This window comes from Brassica napus, chromosome A7 (assembly GCF_020379485.1).
Source record: "Brassica napus cultivar Da-Ae chromosome A7, Da-Ae, whole genome shotgun sequence".
Lineage (NCBI taxonomy): Eukaryota > Viridiplantae > Streptophyta > Magnoliopsida > Brassicales > Brassicaceae > Brassica > Brassica napus.
Genome location: NC_063440.1, coordinates 8,404,377 through 8,424,313, shown reverse-complemented (window position 1 = coordinate 8,424,313; position 19,937 = coordinate 8,404,377).

Genomic DNA, 19,937 nt, shown 5'->3' with positions numbered 1-19,937 from the left:
TATATCTCAAATTTTAGTTATTTCTCCTACTAAATATCATATCTTAACCATATTTCTCCTGCGGGTATTGGTTTTTAGATTTTTATATATTGATATTTGTTTTCATGATTAGTGTTATATATTTTAGATGAGTCGTTATATAATTAATTGTATTTAAAAGACCTAGACCTAATCGGGTAATATTATTATTTTTGGTACAAATATCTGAACTCATTTCATATACATTTAATATTTAGATATTTTTAGGTTCATATACATCATAATCGAACTCATCCAAACCCAGAAGAATCCAACTCAAAACCCAAACATAAAATTATAATATCCAAGCGGGGTCTAATTTAAAAAAAAAATGATACCCGAAAAGAACAATACATATCTAAATGGATAGCCAATGTTCATGTCCAACTGATTTTATAAACAATAAAAGGACTCTTTACATGTTGGCTAAATTAAGTGAAATAGAAAGATTTTTTATTTAGTAAAATAAGTATATGAAGTGAAAAATGAAGTGACAATAAATATAATACATTTTTATTATTTTGATTTAAGTTATTATTTTATTCATAAAATATGTCTTTGAATTATGTTTTTGGCTACGTAATTTTTCACCGACTGAAACTAAAATTAAAAGAAAAATTAGTAAAAAAACTAAACCGAATGTATAACCATATGCAAAACCTAGTTATTTTACATTTTTGATTTTATAACTCGCACAAAGTTAATGTTGATTAACTAATAAATCAAAATATGCACTATTATTATTATGGTAATATTAATAATTTTCTTATGTATTGAATAATTTTCCATCGATTGAAACTAAAATAAATAATAAATTTAGTAAAAAAAACTAAACCGAACGTTTAACCATATGCAAAACTCAGTTATTTTATATTTTTGATTTTATAATTGGTACAAAGTTAATTTTGATTAACTAATAAATCAGAATATGCACTATTATTATTACGGTAATATAAATAATTTTGTGATTTATTGTTAAGATAATATAATTAATAAAATTGTTAAACTAAGTGAAATATGGAAAGAAAATTAATATAATTATATTAATAAAATTACTAAAAGGGCACTATACTTTTTCTTTATATTGTTATCTATGTTTCCAAACAGTTCTCATTTATACGGTTATTCATGTTTCCAAATCTTCAGCAGCGTCACGACTTCCCAGCAGTAAGGATGTCCAAGTCCAGCATGCCGGTTTGCCGACAGTTCACTATCAATGGAATCATCTCCTCTCATGCCCCTATATCTCATAACACAATCTCAAAAGTACCCTTTTGTTATTTTAATTTTATATGTCAAACGAAAAATCATAAAATTAAAATGAAAACGTTAAAAAATTTTATTTGATTTATACAATTTGATAAAAATATTTCAAAAATCCAAAAACGTTGTTTTCCATATTTTCGAAAAAATCATCAAAATATGATTAAAAACGATTTTAAAATATTTTTTTCTGAATTTGAAAGGTATAGAATTTAAATATTTTCCCATGGGTTCACTAATCCATAGAGGGGGTTAGGGTTTAGTTTTGATGACCGGAAAGGATTTGATTTGGGAGTTTGGATTTTGATCCAAAAAAAAATTATGAAATAGGGGCATAGGAGACTCTAGAAGCCCATAGGAGATTTGGCATTTCACATTTGGGGCACGCGAAAAGTTGGCTCCTATCAATGCCATGGATAATTTCGACAAAATATGTTATCTCCTGCAGCGGGAGTGTATGGGAAGGATGGCGATGTAACAGATAGATCGCATCCAATAATCTACTTAAAAGAAAGACAACTACTCACAAGAATTGAGAGTTATAAGAAAGATCTCACAAGAACAAAGTGGGAAAACTAGCGAGTCAGCATGTCCTACGAATGCATTAGGAAGCATTGTGTTATTGTTTTCTCTATTAAAAGTTCTATTTAACAACATGTTTGTTGCAATTTATATTCTATGTAATCTGTTACATTGATACGAAATTAATAAAGTCAAAGATGTTATAAAAAAAAGAGTTTTAATTCATTGTATATAAATAAAATAGATTTAAAACTAGAAAAAAAAATTTGTCATATAAATTTTTTAAAAAAGTTTATAAAATTTTATAATACAAATTTCAACATTTAATAAACTAAAAACATTTTTAGAGAATCTAAAAATTGAAAATACGTTTTAATTCAATCTAAAAACAGAAAACTGTTTTATAAATTGAAAACATTTTTTAAAAGTGAAACTTTTTCTTACAAATTTTAGAAAACATAAACACGTTTTATAAATTACAACAAAGATAATTTTTTTATAAAAACTTAAAACGTTTAATAAAAGTTTAAAACATTTTATTAAAATCATAAAAACGTTTTAAAACAAGAACATAATTAAAAAACATTAAAAAACATAAAACAAGATTTGAAATCCTAAATATAACATGTAAAATCCTAAAACTAACAATTCTAACACAAATCTAACATAATAAATCCTAAATTAACCAACCTAACTCTTTTCTATCATTCAAATCCCTAAAATACATCAATTCTAACCTAACACATATACAAACCAACATATATGACTATTGAGAGAATGATAAATGAATAACATGATTTAAGGGGAGTTTTGAAGAAGGATTCAAGGCTGTTCTTCAGCTGTTCTTCCACTGAGTTGAAATGAAGAAGAAAGAATTTTTTTCCTGGTTTTATAATTCTGACGGTTTGAGTTTGTCGGAAGTCCATCGGATTTTTTTTATTTTAGCGCTTCACAAAAAATTAGGCCGTTTTCGTCGGAATATACCACATTCGTCGAAAATAAATTCGTCAGAAATTTCCGACGAATTTATGTCGAATTACGTATTGCGGTTTCGAAACATAGAAAAATAACCAATAATAGCCATTGATGATAAATTGATGATTTTAAGGGTTTATAATCTTCAAAATGTTTGAAAACACTTGAAACACACATAAATTCAAAATTGTAGGATGGATCACCGTAAAGTATTTTCTTAAGTATATAAGTTTTAATGAGAAAGGTTATGTATCCGTCGATGTATCCATCGCGAAAATATATATATAAATAACTTTAAATAATTAAGGTATTATTAACCCACGTCATATTTATCACTTAATATATGTCATGGTGATCTTGTAAGAATCTGGTTTTAACATTTATTTTAAATATTTCATATCTAAAAATCAAATTCGTCGGAAATTTCTAACGAATTTTCTACAAAATTTTTAGAATTCGTCAACCATTCGTTGGAAAATTTTGACGAAATTCTGAAGAAAACTTAAACCCCAAATCTATACCCTATATCGTTTAATTTTCCTCGGGAATCGTCAGTATTTCGTAGATTATTTATCACGAAGAAAATTCATCAGAAATTCCTAGGATATTTTTGACGAAATTTCGATGAATGGTGAAATTTCATATTCCTTGGAAATTCGTCAGAAATTCCTCAGAAGTTTCAGACAAATATTTTTTCCGACAAAAATTACTATGTTTTCTTGTAGTGGTGAGCTTGCACCGGAAATGATAGAAACCCAGAAGAACCGCCTTCTCCCATGAAGTTATGTCGTTAACGAAATCCTTTACAGGATACAACATGAAATCTTGGCTCCCGATGACCAACTAGGGGGACTCCGGCCTCCCTCCGTCGTCCTCAAACATAGCAGATCAACCGAAGAAACCAAATACCGACCAGAAACTCTAGTTTCCATAGAGATCTGCTGGTCCAAGGATCTACCTGAATCGCAGAGGAGAGATAGAGAGTACATCTGATACAACTCCAAATGGAAACTGGTTAGTCTAATAAGCTCAATCCAAGAGAAAAAGGGGTGGATGGGAACCCTCCGAAAGACCAACGAAGTTGCCAGAGAGAACGGAGTCCTCCACCGAAGACAATGAAAAAAAAACTAGAGAGAAAATGGTTGGCACTTGCTTGCCCTTATAAAAGTTAATTGGTCTTAGTTTCATCATTCCGCTAGGCTTTTTCACTTTTGGAATTAAACATATATTTAACAAATTTAACTGTACATCAAAATATCGTCTAAGCAAATTATTTTACTCGTAAGGATTACACCTTTCCCATGAATTATCATGACGATTTTGTTTCAAGACCATACAAGTCTGAGAATCATTCTTCCCACCAATCTGAGAGAGAGTAACGCTACAAGAATTCTGCTCATCATGAGGTTTCTAACCATGACAGTCGAGATAGGTATGCGCGATGGTCAGGAGATGGCCGCATCATTGGCAAGTCTTACGATGCAAGATACGGTCGCTGTTATGCTCCTTATGAGCAGAGGACGCCATATCACTGGAAGGAAAAGTATAAAAAGATGGTAAATCGGGTTTCTACAAGGTCGTAAAGTCCTTTGCTATCACGGAAGGTGCATCAAAAGCTCTCTCTCCTCAACGGGTGCAGGATGATCATGCTGTGGCAATGGCTAGCAAGACCGAGAACGTGAGTCACAACAGTGGAAAGAAGCTGGCTAGTACTATTGTTACACCATCACGTAGTACTCTCCCTAACGATGCAAACGTTACTGTGCGTTCCCATGATGCTGCAAGAACTATAACCTTCTCTCCTATGGAGAAGACAAAGCAACAATTCCCTAAAGGTGATGATCTGATTATGGATGCACTACAAGATATAGATATTGCGGGATCAGTTATTTGGGGATCTGATTAGCAGGATATGAGGATGGATTTTGATAATCATGAAGATGATCTTCTGGGTGAATACTTGGAAGCGATGGAGTAAGAGGAACCTGCACAGGTGATACCGTTAGGATCAACATCTAGGGCGGGTAATGCAAAGGATCAGTCTTCACGGCGGAGTCAGTTCAAGAACGAGAGTGCCGTTAGGTTTTCACGGCAAAAAGGCATCCATATTACGTAAGGGATCTCCAAGGCAGGTGCTTCTTCAAGGCTTTCTTCTTATGGGAAAACTGAGCAAAAGAGAATCGTTACAGTGTATCAAACAAATCTAAAGTCAACTCTCATCTGGAAAATGGTTTCGAGGGGTCCACAAAAACTCCAGAAAATCATCCATGAGGACGCTCATTTGGAACTGTAGAGGGATTGAGAACTACCTCACAGTTCGACACCTTACGGAGATGTGCCAGAAGCATCGCCCATGACTTGTGTTCTTTTCTGAGACGAAGAACAGAAGGCTGCTGTTGCAAAACATTCAGGCCGACTTAGGATTTGATCACTTGTTTACCGTTGAGCCACTTGGTCTTAGCGGAGTTGTAGCTCTTTTATTCATGGATGAAATTCAAGTTAATGTTTTATTTTCGAATAATAGAATGATTGACATTGAGGCAGTCAAGGATAGAATAAAAGTCTTTATGACATTTGTTTACGGATATCCTGTTTTAGAACGTAGGGATCAGATTTGGAAACATCTTACGCGTTTTTCAACAACACGAAATGGACCTTTGTTCATGATAGGTGGTTTTAATGAAATTACTGATCATAGCGAAAAGGAGGGAGACAAAAGGCGTTTTGATAGCTTCTTCTTGCCTTTTAAGCATATGTTGAGTGATTTTGGCATGCTGGAATTTCCATTTACTGGGAATATGCTTTCTTGTGTTGGGAAAAGATTAGGAGGGACAACTGTTAGATGTCGATTGGATAGATCAGTGGGGAATGAGGATTGGCATGAAAAGTTACCTCATACAGCTGTTAAGTATCTTAGGCTTTAGGGCTCAGATAATCGTTCGGTCCTAGCGGATATTCTCACAAAACCAGTAATGAAACAAAAGATATTCAAATTTGATAAACATTGGTTGGATTAGGGCTGGGCAAATAAACCGAACCCGAAAACCCGAACCGAATCCGATCCGATAAAAATGAATCCGAACCGATCCGAACCCGACGTAAATACCGAATGGATCTTGTTTTGTGGTATTTCGGATTATGGGTATTATCCGAACCGAACCCGAATCTAAATGGATATCCGATAGAACCCGAAACATTCAAAACCTCGAAAAGATCTTGTACCAAACATGATCTCAATTCATAATATGTATCCAAAATACACTAAGAAATATTGAAAATCTAAAATACTTATCTATTACATGAAGGTTGGTGGTTCTATTATATGAATGTTGATGGTTAAAGATGGACGTTGAATCTTGAAGTATTTAGATTTTAATTTTGTTTTCGTTAACCAATGTTTCTCATTTCATGAGAACTTAGTTTTCGTTTTATGCTTTTATTTATTTGGTTTTCTTTTTATCAGTAAATATGTTTACTTTTCGTTTGATTTTGAATAATCACGGTTGATGTTCCTTATTTTTGAATCGATTTTACTTAAGTTTTGGTTACAAAATAGGTACAAATCAGATATTTTAAAACTGAAGAACCGATTTTACTCATGTTTTGGTTATAAAATAGGTAAAAATCAGGTACTTTTAAACCGAAAAACCGATTGGGACCCGAACCCGAAAGTATATTGGGTTGTACCGGTTCTTTGAAGATTCACTAACCCCGATCCGAACCCGATAGAACCCGAACCGGTCCCGAACCGAATTTTCATATAATCCGAATGAGCCTGATTTTGATGAACCCGAAAAACCGAAACCCGATTGGATAAAACCGAAACCCGATTGGGACCCCGAATGCCCAGGCCTAGGTTGGATATTGAGAAACTAAGACAAGTCATGTTGGAAGGGTGGAATTCAGAGGATCTGCCTCCTGAAGCGAATATAATCGAACATATTGCTAGTTGTTGAAAAGCTTTGAGCCAATGGAGGAGACAAAACAATGTGAATTTAGAAAAGCTAGTGGAAGAGCTTAAAGAGAAGATGGAGGGCCTATATTCGAATGATGATGCTACTTCCGAGGAAATATTAGATGCTCTAAAGGAACTATCTACTGTTCTTAAGGCATAAGAGATATTTTGGAGACAGAAAAGCAGGGTTCTCTGGTTAAGGGAAGGTGATAGGAAACATATCCGTCTAATAAATTTAACTTAACTCTTTAAAAAATTTAGTATCGAACATAAATTCTTCGAAAAATTGTATCCTAAAGTATGTCTAAATATACAAAATAAAATAACTGATTAATATCAAAATAGCTAACCTAATAAAAATTTAAAAGAAAATTAATGTGAAGATGGATACACCTAATATCCACAAAACAAGTTACAAGACTCACAGTAGTCACTACAATTATTTAGTGATGGTAATCAACCGTATTAATGCGCCAGCCATGTTTCAGAGTTTGATGAACTTGGTATTTAGACCTTATATGTGACAATATGTTCTCACATTTTCATGACATTTTCATGTATAACTCACTACCAGAAAAAAATATGGAATATCTATAATGCGACTTTGAAGCGATGAGACGAAATGTTTGTATGCTAAGAGAAGTAAATATACTTTTGTTAGGGAGTGTGTGGAGTGCTGAGGGCATTAAGTTGATTCTGAGGAGTATCCACATACAGAATGAAAGTTAAAACAATTGCTTGATGGCATAATTCTATAATTCTCAAGCAACTACATGGACTTTTAGGCTTGGCCAACTATTATAGATGTTTTTTGCAGTGTTCCACAAGTTTTTGTGATAAGTTTCACAAGAATTTATCTTTCAAAATAAATTTAAAATCAATTAGAAAAGTTAAACTATCAAAATAAAAAGATAAAAAATAAACTGATATAATATATCTCTTAATATTCAACATAAAAAGTTTTACTAACAAAAAAAAAGAACATACAATATGTCCTAAAAACTGTAGAAAGTTCCAAAGATGTTGACAAACTAACTTATTTATAATAGCTAGGGATAAAAATGTCCAGTTAGGGATAGTTACCTGGCTTTGAAATAAATATGAAATGCTGAAAGATACATAATACTTAAAGATTGATGTTCAGTATTTTAAAATGTCAAACCATTCTTATTAAAATATAATTCTACACATACATCATATTTCTAAAACATGCTGGAAATTTACTATGTTTATGGATTAGTTATTTAGTTAAGAAAATATCTCATATTCCCAGTAACTTCTAAAAAAAAATCATCTGCTTTAAAATACTATCTCTTTTCAAATAATAAAATACTACTTTCCAAATGCTTTCACAATTATCATACTAAGAGATACATTTAGAAAAGAAAGTGAAATGATGATTTCGTAGCTTTAAAACATATTATGAAAATATAAATACAATATTTGATGAAGGTGTAAGCTTTGAAATACATAAATTCCACCACACTTTCAACTTTCGTGCTTTGCATATTGCCAAATGCAAAATCAGGTTAGGTTCTTAAAATTCGTGTGTTTGATTTTAATTTAGTCAAACAATAAAATGATAAAAGACCAGCAGAATAACAAAAAGCAAATTAAAACTTAGAAAAAAAAATAAGGCACATATTATACTATATGTGTCCTATATTAATCAACATAAATAGAGACAATTTGCAAGTAATTAATAATACATCTATTATGGTTGAAAAGTTTAATTTATATTAATAAACATCATCTAAACTGGAAATTTAAACATTCTAGATAAAAGAAACATAAAAGATGAAGTTAATAAAAAAGTATTATATCATACATACATATAATTTGTATTATGTTGTAAACTATTAAATTTTGTTTTAGTAAAGTTAAAATGGTACAATCAAACATATTCAAATGGTTTCAATCCTAAAACTAGGGGTGTTAAAATGGGTAAACCAACTCAAACCAAACCATATCCAAATGGTTTTAAGCTTATATGGGTTATGGGTTAAACCAATCCATAACTCATTTAAATTTATGAGTTAATGGTTTAAATGCTTAATCCATGAACAATAATTTAATAGCTTAAATGGTTACTAAGTAAAAATATTATTTTGGGGGCTGACAATAAAAATATTGTTTAGACTTAAATAAACACAATTATACGGTTTTGGTAAAAAAATATAGTTTTACGATTTAGAAGGAAAAAATAATTTTATGATTTTAGTGAGAAAATTTTAATTTATACTTCAGTGGGAAAACAAGATTTTTCAATTTTACCGGAAAATAAATTTTTGCAGTTTTGACGGGAAAACACAATATTAGAATTTTGGCAGCAGCACCCAATGTTACGATTTTGACGAAAAACACGATTTTGCGGTTTTGGCGGAAAATCTCAATTTTCTGGTTCTGACGAGAAAACACAATCTACGATTTTGGCGAGAACACAAAATTTTACGGTTTTCACGGAAAACACACAATTTTGCAGTTTTGGCGAAAAACTTAGTTTTTTACAGGAAAACACACTAATACGGTTTTGGCGAATAATCTCAATTTTAGGGTTTTGGCAGGAAAACTCAATTTTAAAGTTTTCACGGAAAAAACAATTTTGCATTTTTGGCGAGACAACGAAATTTTACGGTTGTGGCAGGAAAACACGATATTGCAGTTTTAGCGGGAAAACTCAATTTTTCGATAAAACTCGATTTTGCCGTTTTGGCGAGAAAACACGATTTTACGGTTTTGGCAGAAAATTCAATTTTACGGTTTTGGTGGAAAAAATCAATTTTGCGGTTTTGGTGGGAAAATTCGGTTTAACGGTTTTGATGGAAAAACTCGATTTTTCAGTTTTGGTGGAAAACTTGATTTTATGATTTTGGTGAAATTAGTAATTAAATTTGACTTATTAAAAATTAAACACATAATATTATATGTATATATGGGAAATTGGTGTTAACAAATTTATATTAGGGGAAATTTTATGTTTACCACTTTCACGGTACCACTTTTCATCTTTACCACCACTAAATGGACATTTTCAAAAATACATTTTTCATTAAGTGACAAAAGACTATTATTATCTATATATATAATAAATCATTATTTAAATAATTAAAAAATAAAAAAAATTATGTTTTCAAATTATACTTTTTCAAATTTAAACTTTTTTTGCATTTTTTTTTCAAAATTTTTTTTTGAAAAATCGAAAATTATGTTTGACACTATTTTTTAAAAATCCTAAATTTCTCATTCCAAAAATCCTACCCCATCCCTCAACTCTAAACCCTAAATCTAGATTAGTTAACCCTAGAGGTATAAATTTATTTTACCCTTCATTAAAAGTGAGGGTAAAAGTGGTTAGTGTGAATATAAAAAGTTGTACTATGAATGTGGTATTTATAGCAATTTTCCTTTATATAAATATAGAAAAATTGCCAAAAATACGACTTTCAAAGTACCAAACTTCATGTTTACATTAACCACTTTTACCGTTATTTTTAATAAATGGTAAAAGACATTTATAACCCATTGATTAACTTTGACAAAAAAAAAAATATATGGCTAACTAATCTTAACCCTAAATCATCAACTCAAAACACTAAATCATCAACTCTAAAACCTAAACTATGAAACATCAACTTTAAACCCTAAACCGAAACATCAACTCTAAATACTAAACCTTCAAATTTAAACCCTGAAACATCAACTCTAAACTCTAAACCCTAAACCCTGAAATCATCAACTCTAAACCCTAAACCTTCAAATCTAAACCCTGAAACATCAACTCTAAACTCTAAACCTTAAACCCCAAAACATCAACTCTAAACCCTAAACCACAAAACATCAACTCTAAACCCTAAACCCTACACCTTCAAATCTAAACCCTAAAACATCAACTCTAAACACTAAACCGTAAACCTCAAATCATCAACTCTAAACCCTACACAATCACATCTAAACCCTAAACAATCAAATCTAAACCGTAAACATAAACCCTAAACCTTATATTTTCCAAAATTTGAACGCTAAACCCTAAAACACTAAACTATAGGGTTTTAGGGTTTAGAGTTGATGTTTTAGGGTATAGGGTTAATTTATTAGGGTTTAAGGTTTACTCTTTAGGGTTTTGGGGTTAAGTGTTGATAGTTTAGGGTTTAGTGTTGATAGTTTAGGGTTTAGAGTTCAAGTTTACGGTTTAGTGTTTAAAGTTGATGTTTTAGGGTTTAGAGTTGAAGGTTTATGGTTTAGGGTTTAGATTTGAAGGTTTAGGGTTTAGAGTTGATGTTTTAGGGGTAAGAGTTTCTTCTTTAGGATTTAGGGTTAAGTGTTGATAGTTTAGAGATAAGTTTTGATTGTTTAGGGATAAGAGTTGAAGTTTAGCGTTTAAAGTTGATGTTTTAGAGTTTAGAGTTGAAGGTTTAGGGTTTAGATTTAAGGGTTTAGAGTTTACTTTTTAGGATTTAGGGTTTAGAGTTGAGGTTTTAGGGTTTAGCGTTCGTATTTCAAAAAACATATAGAGTTTAGGATTGATGGTTTAGGGTTTAGAGTTGAGTTTTAGGGTTTAGAGTTTACTTTTTAGGGTTTAGGGTATAGAGTTGAGGTTTTAGGGTTTAGGGTTCGTATTTCAAAAACCATATAGGATTTAGGAATGATGGATTAGGGTTTAGAGTTCGAATTTCTAAATAGTATAATTCGAAAAAAAAAAATTAAAAAAAAATTTATATATTTTTAATTTCGAAATAGTATAATTCGAAAAAAATTTAAAAAAATTTTATTTTTTATTTATTCAAATAATGATTTATTATATATAGAGAACAAGGGTAAAAGTGTGTTTTCCCACTCAACGAAAATATATTTTTGAAAATGTTCATTTTATGCTAGTAAATATGTAAAGTGGTTGCTTGAAAGTGGTAAACATAAAAATTCCCCATAAATATGTGTATATTTGAACAATTGGATTAGATTTAGCTTATTAAAATTTAATAATATATATGTGAAAATTAATAAAATTGAGTGTAGAAAATTTGGTTTGATTACTTTTTGTTTATATATTTGATTTGAGTTTTTTTTTTTGTGACAATGTAAGACTATTCTATTACTCAAGCTTGAGGTGGTCTGGGTAGCCAGACCGGAATAGAACAACCAATAAAACATAAATCTCTATGGAAAGACCTTGCAATCTTAGCTAAAAAGTGTGAAATACGGTTTTGTGCTCGTGAGATGTGAGTGATCTTGAAGGCATCGGGCTTCTTAATCATAGCGATCAAATCTTTGCAGTCTGTTCCAAAACTCTGACATGTTGAATGCTGAAGTATATTCTCCATCGCCCAGCGTAGCGCTTCCATTTCTGAATGCAATGCAGACTCTCGTCTTGGGTAATTCTGGGTGCCCATACGTTGAACCTTCTCTAAACTATCCATCCATACCCATCCACACCCACTGAATTGTGATGAAGATGTCCAAGACCCATCTATCATGCATATATTACCCAAGTTTAAGACTTGGAGTTCCTCAATATTTTGAACTTGTGGAATAGGTGATACCCTCTCATTAGCGTTGAACCATACTTGGCACTCACTTTCTGCATATCGAACTAGCTCCAGTGGGTCTCGGTCTATTCCCCTAAAAAGCTTATCATTTTGGACTTTCCAAATATACCAGATTATCCACAGATAAGGGTCCCTGTCTAATCTTGGGTCGACAATGGTGTTCTTTCTCCAGAAAAAATAATCCATATTAGCATAGACACTCGGCACAGGAAAGATCGCTGGACTTGTTGGTGTTGCTGATAGGGCCCAAACTTGTAAGGTTGGTGGACACTCGAAGATTGCATGAGTAACATACTTTTCTGGTTTTTTACATCGCGGGAAATATTTATCACATCTCATATTGCACCGTATCAAATTCCTCGTTTCTGCCACATGACCTGTTATCAGTTGCCACATACTTTCTGAGGCGCTTTTATCTTCCAAGCAAAGGCTTGAAGCTTTGTTTTGTTGGGCTCCATTACTTCTTTCTCTTCTTCAGCCTTCAATAGATTCCGAGCTACACAATATCATGATTTAACGGTGTACTGACCATTTTTTGTGTAGCTCCAACAGAAAGTATCCCGACGATGAGCTGAGCTTATGGCCAAGCTTTTTATAAAAGGTATATCCGCAGGGGTAACATAATCCTCTAATACTCGAATATCCCATTTCTTCGATTCCTGATCAATAAGGCCGCTGACTCTCATATTCGGGTTCAAAACTGGGGCTACAGGGCGAGCCGGTCTAGCTGGTGTTGTAAGGATTCAAGGATCTTCCCACACCGTGACCTCATATCCAGAATGTACCTTCTGCCTAATTCCCAATAGTAGTAGCTTTCGAGCAGCTGAGATAATGGTCCACACATAGGATAGGCTGCTTACAGAGATTATTCTCAAAGGAGAACTCATGTTGTAGTAACGAGTCACTAACGAGTCAGGGTATTGAATTAGCCTCCATAGTTGTTTTGCTAGTAAAGCCAGGTTGAACTCATGGATCATACGGAATCCAATCCCACCCTCTTCCCTTCGTAAACAGATTTATTCCCATTTGGCCCAATGAATTCTTCCCTTTGGGAGATTCGAACTCCACCAAAATTGTGCAATGGCACTTGCGAGGTTTTCACATATCTCCACCGGTAACAGAAATGTAGACATAACATATGTCGGAAGAGCTAGCATATGGATTTAATCGAAACCTCATTTCCTCCTTTTGAGAACCATCTACCTGTCCATGGATGTTCACCCTATTCATATATTTTTATTGGTTTGGTTATGGATAACTGATTATCCATTATAATTCAAACCATTTTGACCCAATGGAAAATTATGTTTATCACTTTCATGCTACCACTTTTTATCTTTAACAACATTAAAGAAACATTTTTAAAAATACATTTTTTATTAAGTTGGCAAAAGATTCTTACGCCCATATTCTTTATATATAATAAATAAATATTTAAATAAATAAAAGATAATTTTTAAAAATTTTTAAACTTTTTTCGAATTATACTATTCAAAATTCAAACCTTAAACCCTAAAACTCAACTCTAAATCCTAAACCATCAATCCTAAACTCTATATTTTTTTTTGAAATACGAATCCTAAACAATAAACCATCAATCATAAACCCTTTTTTTTTTAAATACGAACCCTAAACCCTGAAACATCAACTCTAAACCCTAAACCTCGAAACATCAAGTCTAAACCCTAAACCCAAAACTTTCAACTCTAAACCCTAAAACATCAACTCTAAACCCTAAAACATCAACACTAAACTCTTAACTATCAACACTAAACCCTAAACCCTAAAAAGTAAACCCTAAACCCTGAAAAATTAACCATAAACCCTAAAACATCAACTCTAAACCCTAAACCTTCAACTTTAAACCCTATACTCTAAACCCTAAACCTTAGAGTTGATGTTTTAGGGTTTTAGGGTTTAGGGTTTACGTTTAGGGTTTAGAGTTGATGTTTTAGTGTTTAGATTTGAAGGTATAGGGTTTTAGGGTTTAGGGTTCGAACTTCAGAAAATATAGGGTTTAGGGTTTACGTTAAGGTTTAGAGTTGATGTTTTAGGGTTTAGATTTGAAGGTTTAAGGTTTAGAGTTGATGTTTCAGGGTTTAGGGTTTAGAGTTGATGTTTCATGGTTTAGGGTTTAGTGTTGATGATTTAGGGTTTAGAGTAGATGTGTTAAGTTTAGATTTAGGGTTTAGGGTTTAGAGTTGATGTTTCAGAGTTTAGAGTTTAGAGTTGATATTTCATGGTTTAGGGTTTAGAGTTGATGATTTAGGGTTTAAAATTGTTGTTTTAAATTTAGATTAGTTGACCATATGTTTTTTTTGTTAAAGTTAATAAAATGGTTATAAATGTCTTTTACCAATCACTAAAGATGAGAGTAAAAGTGGTTAATGTAAACATAAAAAATAATACTTTGAAAATGATAATTTTGGCAATGACCCTTGACCCAATCCAATAAATCCATTTACCTATTTTATCTATTAATCCATTTATACTCAATTCTTTTTCTTATTATGATTCATGGTTTAGATTGGTTTGGGTTGACCCATTAACTTTTATCTATTTTGACTCCCCTACCTAAAACCACATAAAACAACCGATTTCAAGTTATGACACAAACTTAGATATTTTTAAGTGTTTGGAGGACTTTTTCTTACTATGCATTTATTTATGATACACTTTCGATTTAATAAAAAAATAGATGATTCAAGCCGCATATACAAATAATACATAACTCTAAACTCACAATACTAAATCTAAAATTAAATACAATTTATATAAAAGTTAAACTGTTAAATATTTCAGCATACGCACGGAAAAAAACTCTAGTAATATATAAAACTTCTTATAGTCCTACGCCTATAAATCAATAACAAAGCTTCTACACATCTTCGATTTATTTATATTTATATGAAATAAAATAAAAACTTGAATTGAGGATCTAGACTATTACAAAAACATTCAAGTTTAACCGGATTCATACGGATTAAAATGCTTAAAAACGTATGAACAATACCAATATGTAAAAATGTATAAATTGGATGAACTCAAGTTAAAGATGAGTACCAATTTGAAGCCTAAATGTATTTCCATCAAGCCTGAGCTTTTTTTTTTCCCAAACCATAGCTTTCTTTGCTAGATCATATTTAAAATTGAGTATGCAGTATAGTTTGGAATACAAGGAGTTGCCTCACACTCCTACACTGGGAATTTGAATCCTTTAACTGGGTTGTGGAATGCATGATAACCTTCTGATAACTACACGTACGTGATATTTATAACATATTAGCCTGCATGTACACTAAATTTGGAATAGCTCAGCGAAGCAAAGAGAAATTTGACATTTTGTAATCATACATGTGCCACGAACTCAAAATACATGGATGGAAAGTCTTACGCAAAAGCAGCCTTCCTATGTCATTCACATAAATACAAAATTCTCAATTTGGTCTTGATAGAGAGTCTGTTTTTTTTCTGTTTTTATATTATTAATGACAAAAAAGACCAATATTTTCTTTCACAAAGTTGTCTTAGTAGCAGCGAGCATTCAACATCACATTCGTGTATAACCATGCGACGAGAGCATTATAATCGACCTAGTTCAACCATCTCCAATCTCTCGAAGCTTTTGCTGATTCGAGTAAAATTACCCAGAAATTGAAATCATATAATCTCTCATTTTGTGTATGATTATAAGTATATGTGCTCCTAAAGTTGACAAGAAGCGTGTAGCAAAGTTGATAAGGTGTTGGACTGTTTTTTCAAGAGGCGTAGGGTTCGACTCTTTATTTTGCAAGTTTTCTTATTAAAAACTAACTAGATCTTGATCTGTGCCTCCGCACGAGTATTTGTTTTTAATTTTTGTAAACATTTAAAAATTAAATATATACATTATTGTACTAATTAAATTAGAAGATGCTAATTAACTAAATATAACTGAGTTAGTTTTATTATTCTGAAATTTTTAAACGATTTTGATTAATTTAATTTTTAATAAACCAATAAATTAATCTGATCATTTAATTTATTTTATAGTTTTTATGGATTGCAAAATTGACTTTTTGATTTTGATTTTTTAAATAAATGAATGATTGCATATCTTCTAAATTTATTAGATAGCTAAATATTAGGCAATTTCTTAACAATTTTTATGGAAATTGCTATTTATAAAGTCAATGGCATTGGATAGTAATTATTGAGAAAAACTTAGGGTTATGATTTATTTGTACTTCAGTTTTAATAGTTTAGATATCAAAACGACTTAGTATTGAGTATCATTAAAATTATACACAATCAAATATACATATACACGATGGAAGATTATATTGCGGGTTGACTATCACTTAATGGTTTGACCCGTGGGTTTTTGAGATTGCGGATAAAATTGTAAAAAAAAAAACTATTTTGAGGTTTTTTTTTTGGAAAAACCCAAAATTTTATGGTCAATAATTTATTTATTTATTATAAAAATACAAATAATCATATATTGTATAATAGGAAATCTTGGGAGTGATCAATTGTGGTTGCAGATGCTTTAGACAACCAAAATTTAGTCTAAAACCCATATATGTCAACCAATCGAGCTTTCATTTCCTTAAAAATCTCACAGCAAAAAAATCTCTACAAAACTAAAATATGGTCGTAAAAAATCAATACTATTAAAAGAGAAGGAGTCCAAAAGAATCTACCTATAAAAATTGTTTGGACCTTTTCATTTTTTAGTCCAACCTATTAGATACAACCAAAGTTTATAATTACATGCATTATTCAATATATATACTCTCCTACATTTATGGAATGTGATTGACTCCACTTGACCTTATTATTCGTAGTGCACTATTAACATTTATATGACCTATCTTATATCAATGAACCGAACCATGTTTGTACTAATATTTGAATCTCATAGATCTCATCCAATAGCTATTTGAACAAAAAGATAATACCTCTTCGTATCCATCATGTTTAGTGCTACATTATAAATATCTCATTACTTGGTTGCATGGTTCTCTTAGTACTGCGAACAGGTTATCAACATAATTGTAAGTGGACTTTTTAAAATTATTCTCTTATAATAGTATAGATATTCACTTATAATACTACAGATATTATTTCAAAATAGAATTTATATCTTAATAATAGATTATTTTATATGAATATTAATTTAAATATAGAATATTAAATATTTAATATTTTATATGGACACATATTATTACGTAAAAAAAATTATGAATCAACACAATATATTAAACCTAAAGTGACTACTTTAAGAAAATAAAAAAAAATTATATTTACAATATTATTAGCAAATGTAATATATTCCCAAAAAAGTAAAAATTTCTTCGTAGAAAATATATTAAAAATTACTGGTGTGGTAAAATTAAAAATGACATCCCTAATATTTTATCTCATCTAAATTTCTAATATTTAATTTAGGAAAACCACATGGTTTAGGCTGAGAAAAATATTCAAACCCGAAAAACTGAACTGAATAAAAAGTTATACCAATTTTTAATCGAAGCTGGTAAAATATTCAAACGGGTCCAAAACTTTGGTATATGAAGAAGCATAACCAAATTTGGTTCAAACCAAAATATTTTCAGTGCTAAAAAATATTCAAATCATATTTATATGTTTAAATATATTCATTTTTTTAAACAACAAACTTTGGTTCATAACCGGTCCAGGTCAGAAGAGTGGTCGACTCAATAGAAAATGTAGATTTTGCAAGTGAATTATTTTTATTTAGTATTCAAAATATATAAAATACTCAAAAATATTCGAAATTTTCAAAAAAATAATTGAAAATAAAAAAAATAGTAGAAAATAAATATCTAAAATAGTCAAAATATTTTAAACACGGAAAATACACTAAATACCTACTGGTTTCCCATCTAATATCCAAACTGAACCAATTTCATGTTAAGGATTTTAAATATTCAAAATTTTATGTCATATACAATTTTTATTTTGGATTTTAAGGATTTTAAATTATATTTAGATTTTTTATTTTGTTTACTTAATTTAAACGGATATTTGTACACGAACCAAACTCACAAATATCTAAACCAAATATGAATCAAAATTTATATATACCCGAATAAAAATAAAATCTCTATATCAATAAACCAAATTCCAAATAGACCGAAACATGTATCCAAATGCCCACCTCTAACATAGTGCATATTAAGAATTCTTCTCACGGTCCACAAAATTACTCACCTAAAAAAACTTAAGAAAATGATGTACATGAAACTTTAAAATCTATTAATTATATACAAAATTAGAATTTTTTAAAAAATAATTATGGACTATGAAATCGATCCCGCGTTTTTGAAGCGCGGGTCAAAATCTAGTAGTGTTTTACAAAGTTACATCAAAATAAATCTACCGCTTAAATTCTACAGTAAAAAAACATAAAGCTACAGCTCATTCCAATCACTCCCCCTTATTTAATAGATACTAGATTCTAACCCGCGTTAAAACGCAGGATTATTTTTTATAAAATGGTGTTAGAATTTTTTTACAGTTTCATTAAATTTTAATCTAGAATATATAGTTTGTAGTTCATTTACTTATTTGTTTTGTTAGTAAATCTTTTTTAATGTAATTATTTTGTTTTTATTAGAATATTAGGATGAATTTGTTCCAGTAAATCTATGTCAAAAACATAATTTAAACATTTCGTGCTTGAAATATTTAATATTGGTTACCTGCATCTAACCTTATATGCTACCAATAGATTGATTTATACGTATAAAATAGACAATAGCTTAGTTAAACCAATTCTCTATAGCACCAGTTATAAATTACCATCGCATACATTAAAATCTTGATAAATAAAATGCTCGAATTAGTCTACGTAGCAGTGAGAAATATAAAGAGACATAATAAAATGATTTTAGGTATACTATATTGTATTGTGTATGTCATATTTAGAGATAGATATTTTTGTATGTCGAAACTAAATGTCACTTGGTAAAAATATCGGTCATGTTTGTTGATTTTCAAATAATTGGTAAGCAAAATGAATTAGTGTAACAGAATTTTCAGATTTATATATTTAATATCCAATCTAATTTATCATTAACGAAAAAGTGCATAGATCCAAAATTCAAATGACAACATTTTATCAATAAATATAAGTAGGACCCTAAATAAATAAATTATATTATTTAAATGGATTTTGAACCATAGTTTATCATGTAAAATTATCATTATGTATGTAGTTGGACATCATATTTATTAAACAATATTAAAAAAATTACTTTGCAAAAAGTTATTATTACAGTTTAGTCGGATACATATGAACTTACTATATTTTCAAAAACATAAATTTATATATTTACATTGGGTGGTTTGCAAATCAGTTACTTTTTTGTCAACAAAATGATAAAATCTTGATTTTAGTCTTGACTAAAATCACGCTTTTATCATTTTGTTGACAAAAAAGTAACTGATTTGCAAATGAAAATAATTAAATCTTCATCATATTGTTAGAAAATAAGTTCAAAATTATAAATATTAAACGTAACAAAGGTTAAAATTTGTTATATAACCTATTATGAGATATGGTAGATGTTTAATAAATCTTGACCTCTTGTTATTATCGTTTGTCTAGGTTAGATTTACAAAAGATTCTTTGATTGATACTTGATAGTAAT